Source organism: Pinus tabuliformis, chromosome 6 (assembly GCF_031772625.1).
Source record: "Pinus tabuliformis cultivar Carrire ecotype Pingquan chromosome 6, CPIR1, whole genome shotgun sequence".
Taxonomy (NCBI): Eukaryota; Viridiplantae; Streptophyta; class Pinopsida; order Pinales; family Pinaceae; genus Pinus; species Pinus tabuliformis.
Genome location: NC_142292.1, coordinates 1,220,305,985 through 1,220,315,969, shown reverse-complemented (window position 1 = coordinate 1,220,315,969; position 9,985 = coordinate 1,220,305,985). Strand labels below are relative to the sequence as shown.

General features: G+C 37.9%; 1 pseudogene; it reads left to right on the top strand.

The window, feature by feature from the left end:
* Positions 1-2,786: 2,786 nt before the first annotated feature.
* Positions 2,787-3,386, top strand: LOC149263093 (sucrose synthase pseudogene; annotated as a pseudogene).
* Positions 3,387-9,985: the final 6,599 nt, after the last annotated feature.

The window sequence follows — 9,985 nt, the reverse complement described above, 5'->3', positions numbered from 1 at the left end:
ATTAGTATTAATAAAAATAAAAATGGCACATGGTATTGACCCATGGTATTCACCAAAATGGCACATGGTATTGACCCATGGTATTCACCTGGAATGTAGCTGATTTAAATGGGGGAATTAAACCAGCATATATCCATCTTTACTCTGGATCTACTAACCCCCGAGAGGTATCAAATATCAGGATATGCAAACTAGCATAGAGTGAAAAAATATTTGATCCGATCAAGAGTAAAAATGGATGTTGTAATTTAATGTATGTTAAACATTTTAGCTTGGTTAAAATAAAAAATAAAATAAAAAACAACTATTAATTTTATTAATTTTTATAAATTACTAATAGTAATTTTTAAGCTCTAACCCATGGTATTGACCCATGGTAATACCATGGTATTCATGTGAGCATAGACTATTTAAAGGGGAAATTCTATCATCTTAGATCCATCTTAATTTTGGGTCTACCAAGTGCTCAGAGGGATAAATAGATTTCATCCCCCTAAGAGTGGTAGATGTGGAGTTAAGATGGATATAGGTTCGTTTTTATGATAATCAAGATATTAAATAGACTTAGGAAATTATATTGTAAAAATATCTTAAGGTGAATGGTTAAAGCATAGGCATTGGACAAGTATATTTGTATACTTCTGTTTTAAACTGAAAGAAATCTAGGGCTAAAAGGAGTGGATTGATTGCACTAGTCAACCTTCGATAACTTTCCAACATATGCTGGAGTAAACAGATTGTAATTTGGGTAATTTTTCTAATTGCAAACAGGAACATACTTGTGTATTGGCAGGGTGGTTACGAGGTCCCTAGAAGTGATGAATTTGAATTTTTCTTGGTTTTATATATAGTATTAGGTTTTTTCTCTTGCTTTCTTTGAATGGAACGGGTGAATTTTATCCTACACCCACTAGGTTATCGATATGTAATTTCGGTAATTTTGATTTCAAAAGATATTTTAAAGAAATGCAATGATTTCATTTGTGTATTCAATAAACACAAGATTTTATAATTGAGTAAAATATTCGCCATGCATGGTGAGAGATTCGCCAAAAAATTATATATACATATCATATTATTGATAAAATCGCCTTCCATTTTTCCTATATACCATGGAGATTTGCCCATTTATTATACATGTAAATTTGGGGGGGTTCTTAAAATTTTCCTTGGTTCAGAAGTCCTCCTACACTTTTCAAACTCCTCCTCCATCATCTCCATGCCTACATCACAGCCCAAGCTCATTCTTTTTCACCCTGCAAAAACTTGCAGAATGCTTTGAAGAAAAAAAATACATAGAACAAAATTTGTTTTTGCCCTAACTTGAAAACCATGCATCCATTTGAAAAACCGTTTTATGGGGAATTGTACAGGGGTGATGGCAACATGCCTGAGCAGTTTCAGCCAATTCCGGTGCACGGTTTCCAAGAAATCAGCCTCCATCACCTTCAACCATTTTTTCATTTTCTCCATATCCGTGCATCCATTTCAAAACTTGTTTCATGGGGAGATGCACATGGGTGATAGTAGCCTACCCAAGAAGTTTCAGCCGATTCCGATGCGTGGTTTCCGAGAAATTGATCTCTGAAATCTTCCGCCATTTTCCATTTTTCTCGAAATATATGCATCCATTGATCGCAATTTTGCTATGGGAGGTGCATAATGATGATATGAACATGCTCAGCAAGTTTCAGATCAATCCGATCTATCGTTCGGGAGAAATGGTGAAAACAAGTTTTGGTCCTGTGAAAATTCAGCAGTAGCAGCTTGAGGGTGCAGATCTGAACGTGGAAACGAACTCCTGCAGCTTAGATCCAGCTAGAGGATATTGGCACAAGCAAAATAACCACACATCAGACAGCAAAGAGCTTATAGCACAAATAAGCCATCGTGCAACCACCGAAACAAATGCATGCAGCAGCAAAAAGCACCTCACAACAACCATTTGACTTCAGGTACGTGACTGAAACTCATTCCTCTGATTGCATGAATGTAATTCGGAAACAGTATGAGCAATGAGATGGTTGGGATTACAAAAATCGGTGGCCAGCTAATTGGCCACCCTCATCCAGTTCAACAGCACTCGGTGGGTGAATAAGACACGTGTGCTCAGCCATCTCAGGAGGAAATTGGGAAACAAGTACTGGTGAATGTTTGACCTTCAACGTGATTGATGGAGTGATCACAGGTAGGAAATATGATGATTTGTGGCAGCACTTCCATCTACATGGCCAGCACATGTTTTTGCCACCTCACCACAAATCACGCAGCAATTAACGAACGCTCAGCTGAAACTCACAGACTATTGTTAACTTGCACTTGCAACATTTTCAACTGAAGTATGCATCCTTCGCTTCCACAAAATGATTAACCCATCGTCCTCCATTGAGCTTTGTGGCCTGGTTCACAATTCTCCAGTGTATCGGGCTCACTCAGAGGCGCAGGGGCGTTCTACAGGAAGACGTCCTACAGGAAAGTATAGCAAAGCCTTCCAGAGCAGAAAAGCCCGAGTTTTTCTTCATCAAATTTGGAGCCTGAAGAGAGATATGTAGCACAAGGGAAGAAGATTTTGCAGCCTCATCATTTATTAGATGGACTAACAGAGGTACTGGGAGAGAATGATGAACTTCAAACGCTCAAAGATGGGCTATTTGGAGATGTGTTAAGGTCCACATAGGAGGCCATCATTCTTCCACCATGGATTGTTCTTGCAGTACGGCCAAGGCTTGGTGTGTGGGATTATGTCCGTGTCAATGTTGATGAACTTGTTGTTGAACAAGCTTTCTATGGCTGAATATTTGGAATTGAAGGAGCACCTTGTGGATGAAAGTGTCAGGGATAAATATGCATGGGAGCTAGACCTTGAGCCCTTCAATGAATGTTTTCCTTGCCCAACATGGCCATCTCATTTCTCTTTCCAGTTTACTGCAGATCTAATTGCAATGAATCATGCAGATTTTATTATCACTAGCACATATCAAGAGATCGCTGGAAGCAAGGATACTTTTGGACAATATGAGAGCCACACTGCTTTCACCCTTCCTGGTCTTTATCGTGTGGTTCATGGAATTGATGTTTTTGATCCCAAATTCAACATTGTTTCTCCTGGGGCAGGCATGCAGATTTATTTCCCTTATATAGAGAAGCAGCATTGTCTTACTGCTTTACATGGTTCAATTAAGGAACTCTTGTTCAATCCTGAACAAACAGTTGAACACATGTGTATTTTGAATGACCATAAAAAGCCCATTATCTTTTCTATGGCAAGACTCGATAGAGTGAAAAACATGACAGGACTGGTTGAATGGTTTGCAAAGAACAAACACTTGAGGGACACTGTCCTCCACGTTCTGGGGAGGAAACCATATATAGAATTCCCATTCTGATCAGTGCACAAGCCAAAACAGAGCATGAGGAAGCAAGATAGTGAGGCAGAGAAGAAAACTAAGGGTAAGGAAGCTAAGGGAAAGAAAACCTAGGGCAAGCCATCACAGGAAAAGCCACAAGAGAAGCAAGAGGAAAAGCAAGAAAGAAAAGAAGGAAGAAACAGAGAGAAAAAAAAAAACAAGTTTAATCCCTGGAAATTGTTGCAGGTTGCAGGAACACAATGCGGAAAGGGGGCCTCCCAACACAAGCAGAAGGGTCCCTACCAAGTTCCCAGGCATCCTCACATCCATCCCCTCCATGAACACTCATTTTTTCAGGGTTCGGACACAATTTAGTCATGGTTCAACCTTCTACAGGAAGCTACAGGACTTTCTACAGGAAGTTCTGTATTTCTACCAGAAACATCCTGTAGAGCCTTTGGGCAGGCCAGAATCGATTATGGGGAGGGATTTGAAGCTTGAAGTCTGTTGAGGAGGCATGCAACCACTCTTTTCTTACATCCTCCACTGGTTTCACCTCCTTTCACTACCATTGCCACCATCTGATTAAATATACTTGCAAAATCATACCAAAGCTTAAAATTCTCTAGGAAAAGGAGCAGATAGTGGGAAGGAGCAGAGCGAAAAGCATGGTTTCATGACCGAGAAGAGGCCATCACTTCAGAAGCTTGGCATGACAGGGAGGCCACCAAGGCCATCAAAGATGAGGAGATAGATTGGTTGCTCAGAGGATGAGCAACACTTTTAGTAGGGGGGTGATGATGAGCCCCAAAAATGGATAATTTTATGGGCTCATTCAACCTCCTAATTTGACTTAATCCACCATTCTCATTAGTTTATTGCATGTTTTGTATTATATTTATGCTAATAGAGTGAATTGGCATAGAGACAAAATCAAGGGTTGAAATGAGCACTTGGCAGCCAAATTCGTGGAGAGGATTTTTAGGAAGGTGTTCCCTTCATTTATGGACCCTTACCTCGAATTCTCCACCATCAGCTCGGAGTTCAAGGGCCACCAAATCAATTATCACAAGGGCAGCCAAGCAAGTCAAGTAGGACTGCTGTTAACTACAAGTTTTGGGTAGCCGAGTCCCTAAAGTTTAGGAGGACTGTTGGGGTCCTCAATTTGTATAAATAAGGAAGCTTAGGGCCTCATTTTGGTTAGCCAGTAGTTAGTCACTTTGTAGGCAGCGGTTAGCTATTTTATAGTTCGATTTTAGTCAGTAGATTAGCTTTGCATTTCAGCACATTTTCAAGCTTTCCCTTGTGGACAGTTTTTGATGCAACTCTTCTTTTCTTGCTCAATAAAGATGAATCCAGCTTTGCACCAGTTCTAAATCTCTCTTAGGAGGCTGTAGCTCTCGGGGTTGGGCCCATCTCAAGTGCCCAGTACCTCCTTTGTTTATCTTTATGTGTCTTTGCTGCATTCTTAGAATAAAATATGCTATTTAGATTTAAATCTTGTTTTGTTATTTAGGTTGTTTTTTATGATTAAAATAGCTTTTCATGTTCAAATTGATTTGGTAGGTTAATAACAGGAGAAAAGCTCCAAGAAAAGGGTCAACAACACTCTCAGTTTCACCTCATCCTTATTGGATCAGGGGCCGGAATTGAAGAAACAGTGTTGCCCCAACAAAAACACTAGTTTGCTTGACCATGCAATCCTTAGTGTACTGTTTTCATTTGCAAAAGTTAGTTATGGATTCAGATCTCTGAAATGTTTCTTTGCATGATTGATGTACATGGTTTTCCTTCCAAATAAAGCTGTTTTTCATTCGTTTTATTGACAGTTAGATTAGATTAGCTAGGACTTTGATTATTTGCAAGACTTTGTCGATTCGGTTAAATGTACACCGTGCATGGCATCTCTACCACTCTCTCATCTGCCTAAGCTTCATCAGAGCCAGCTGTTCCATCTCCTAGCTAGGTTCCTCGTCTCACATCTGTCCTCTTGCCCACGCAACCTTGCCTTTTTTTGCAATCATTGTTTCAGCCTTCTTTGAGCCAATTTAGCCATCTACACCTTCTCACCACTCCATCCACCAGTCCCTGGGCCACTTCAGACCCCTATCCTACCTCCATATCCATCCATGCATCTTCCCTCACTCACCCATCCTCCAAAATCTAATTTTTAAACATCCTGTAGAAATTTCTAAACATCCTGTAGAAATTCCTAAAACATCCTGTAGAACCCCTGCAGACTTCCTGTAGAAGCTCACGAATCAGGTTTCTTGATAGCCAAACTCTGTGAAACTCTCTGGAAGGGTGTTAGGGACTCCTTAGACCTTCTCTGAACCTTCCCAACCTTTTCCAAGCATTTCTCCTCCTTGATCCACCCCTGCACAGTAAAAAGCCAGTTAAAATCACATGCATGATAATTCTAATAACTTATTCAAAAATACAAAAATATGTTTTCTTCAGATAGAGGTAGTCTAGACACATGTATTTTACCTTCATAGAAGTAATGGCATCTCTTCCAATAGTTTTCATTCTCTCCTTTGCATTAGTAGGACTAGCTGGTAGAATTAGGGTTTCCTAGGGTTTGCGTTACTTTTTGGCTTTCAGTTTCTTTCCGCAAGTAGATTAGCTTCCTTTGAGTTAGATTTCATCCATCAGTTAAAAAGCTTCTTCTAAGAGCTCATAGAAGTTGTCTTAATCTCCTAGAGGACTTGTGCCAGCTGACCAAGTGACAGTTGCGGCAAGAGCTAGTACTTGTGCATACAGCATCGTCACTTCCACGTTTGTTACGAACTACCGGGCTGATAAAAGTAAGGACGGGAGTCCCAGGAGTTGCAGCATTATTGCTGCAATACTGGAGCCCACCACCTAGAAGCCTTGGTTAGACAAATTCTTTGAAAGCCCTCGAAGGCTTGGATAGAGACCAATCTGATGATGGCTTTGTCATGTCTGATCATGAGGTGGAATCAATGTTTGATGGGTTGAGGTGGATGGCCTCTGGAATCCCTGGATGGTTTTTTATTGATGTGTTCTATGAGATCCCACATTCATGCTTGGAATATGGCACAGGGGTGAATGGATAAAGAGAGATTTGGCTCAGCCATTCTACAGTCAGGTGGAACGTGAAAGTCTCATCACATGTTCAAATTTTGCATCATCAATATGAGGTTATTTCTCCTTGTTATTCGATGAGTATTATACTGGTTATATTTGGTTTATATGGCTATGATTCCATTGGTGTTTCTGCTACTACTATGCTAGTTATATATTAGTTTTATGACAGTAGTTATGTATAGTTCTCATCATGTTTTTACTGGTAAATAAATGAACAATGTATCTATGACCTAATGGATGAAATGTAAGTTGACATGTTGAGGCATATATGTTTCTTGGTGTTTCTAAGCTAAGTATGAGACCCATATGCTCATATTTTTTATTTACACCTATATATTACATATTCGTGATATATTTGACGAAATTTTTGTCATCGCTAGTAGAGGTCCAGTCAAGGTCTTATCCAAGTAATTGCATTTGTACTGTCATTTATATTTTATTTTACTATTTTGCAGATGTCATTCAATTCTAGGTAGTGACCTGGATTGTGGGCAAGAAAAAGTGGCTCAAATCCCGGGGACGCTAGAACAACACTATGAAAATAGTCCCTGACCGCTAGCTTGCAGGCCTATGAGAGTGTACAGAGGTCCCTGGATGCTGGCATGCCCATAGCATGAGAGCATCTAGAGGTCAAGTGGTCCAAAATCTCAGTGAGACCGAAGGGATGGTTGGCAGAAAGGTTGGATTGGTTCTTGACGGTCCTAATGCTGATGTTGAATGTCTATATGGTGTGTTTTCGTCAATTCCACTTCCTTAACATGACTTAGGGGGTCGAATCATATCATAGTGGCCTCTCATCGTATGTTTACCCCAGTTGGCCAGTTACTTGAGTAGATGTGGGAGGAGGGTGTTACATACTGATTCGAATTTTCCTCTAGGGGTAGGTATTTCTTAGTCTTCTTGTGGAGAAAACTTGTTCCTTAGCAACTCCAATTTCATTTCTAGTAGGGTTGTACTTGGATTGATTCAAATAATGAAGTTTGGTCCATTTTTATCTTCTAAATCTTGGTTTTCTTCATAGGAATCTAATTTTCCATTGGCTTGGCCATCCCAAGAATCTTAGATCCCTCTTTTATAATTTTTTTATGTCCTTTGAATGTCTTTTTCACTTGCATCTATCATTTATTCATTTAATATTCAGTCTTCTTTTGTTGTAGGTTACATTGGTTAAATGATTGAAGTGATTTATTTTGCCAGTTATTTACAGATTCACAAGAATGATGCATCCTTAAAACAACTTTGAAATTTTATATTCATCATTGATCTACTTGAATTGGTCTACTAGTTCACAAATCTAGAATTTCTGGAAATCCCTTGTAGCAAAATAGTAGTAATTTTCTGCTATTTTTAGAACGTGTTAATGAGATTCATTTGAGTTGATTCCACTTGTATTGGGTCATAAAAAAATTCAAGTTAGTAAAAATATTTACCACATAGCATTTTCACTTGATTAGGTTGGGAACTTGGTAGGTTAACTAGCTCACTTGTTCTTCAATTTCGAGTATTTAGAGTAGTAATTTTCTACTATTTTTTAGCACGTGTTAACATCGGTATTTTGGATAAATTCCAATTGGAATGGAACCCTAAGACATCATAGTTAATAAAAAAAATTCCATCCCATTTGCATTTGATTTACTTGGGCATTTCACAAGTTATCTCCTCTTGTAGCAAAACAAGGCCTCCTATAGCACTCCTTTAACACATGTAAACTTGACCAGATCTGCTCAAAAAGAATTTTTTTTTGACTTAGGCTTGAATAATGTCCCCTAGGCTTTTAAACCATGATTTAGGAAGACCAAATAACACTCTAGACCCACCTTTGCGTCACTGCAAGTACAAATCTTCAATTAGAATTAGAAGACAAATTTCCATATTTGAATAACAATGAATGTTTTCTTATGAATGTACATGGATTATGTTACTAAAGATAAGTTTCCTTGAACATAGTGATAAAAGGGATGATTCATCGATGGAAAGTAGAGTAGACTTTATTCTTGAATTCATGTTTCCTTAAGGTTTCGGTTACAAGCATTATTGTTGAACATATCAAATTCTCTTTTTCAAAGCAATATTCCACATTCTGCAATTAGAGTATTAATTTACATTTTACAAGTAGACTAATGTTTCCATTTTTGTAATTAATTTAGGGTTTGATTTCATGAAATTAACTCCATTACATCAAATTAAGGGAATAATGACACAATGTATGTTGCACATATAGTGTCGACACCTCTTAAGTTTGTACGAACCCCGGGATGATAATTTAATTTGGTAGCCTTGGGAGTTGCAACATTCTTGTTGTAATACTGGGGCTCATGAGAGGTCATGATAGGGGAATGTTCACACCATAGTGTATACATGGTGTGAACTAAACCAAGTTGTTCTACATGAAATTTGGGGATATACATGGTTGCATATCTAGTTGGATTTTGGCACAATTAGATAAGTGTGTTGCATGAGTTCATCCACAATTTCCCAAAGAAGATAGTAAGTTGATATGGCTAGTTTTAGGAGTTGGAAAGATAAACAATTGCATACAAGCCGGAAGTGGTGTGAGTACTAACCAAGTAGAGTATTGATTGGCTAGAACCCTACGGAAATGATTTCATGATGTATGTTGATTATGTACTATTGTAACCTTTGAGTAGAGAGATCTATTGTAACATTGTAAAATTTGTTTTGGATGTTAAGCTAATTGGGTAACTAGAAATATACAAAAGTTACTTGGGTTACATATCCTTATGTGTCTTGTGTATGAATTTTATAATGATGTACACATTGTCTAAGTAAATAACTATACAATATTAAGTAAAAATAGACTTATAGTGGGTAAGGTGTAGTCCAAACCTAGTACACTCAAGTTGGTATACCCCTCAAGTAAAAAAGGTCCTGATGCTACATAACCTATAGAGTAAGGTGACTTGGGTGCATGAAGTCAAGTTGGGTGCTTGCCTATAGGTACGTGAAACTATCCAAATATTTTTTTGATTTACGGTGCATTCTTTTTTCTTTGAGACATTTTATGACATAATCCCTATATAATCAAAAGTTGAAGGTAATTAGATATTGGTTAAAGTCTTTTTGACTTCATATTCTATCATTATTTTGGGCCAAAATGTCATAAAATTGAAATTTTGTATGCAACAAACTTAACAGAAATGAAACCCATAATCACGGTCATTTATCAAACCTTTACAATTCTTCAGCATGAGTGATCAAATTAAAAACCTATACATTTCCAAGAGTCATATTTGATGACATGGTTGAGGCTACTACAACTTAAGATGTGCAACCTAAAAAACTTGCAATGAGAAATATAATCTATCTTTACCATGTTATAAGGTAGATCCAAGACTAATTTCTCAAATGGGTTATTACAAACATAGTCAAATGCATAACTAAGTAATTAAAATCTTTCCATGGAAATATGCAAATAATTCAATTCTATAAGCCTATTTTAAAAAATTTGGAGGCCTATTTATGGTGCCTAAAGTTTGAAATAAGGATTTGGGATTTCGAATGGGAAT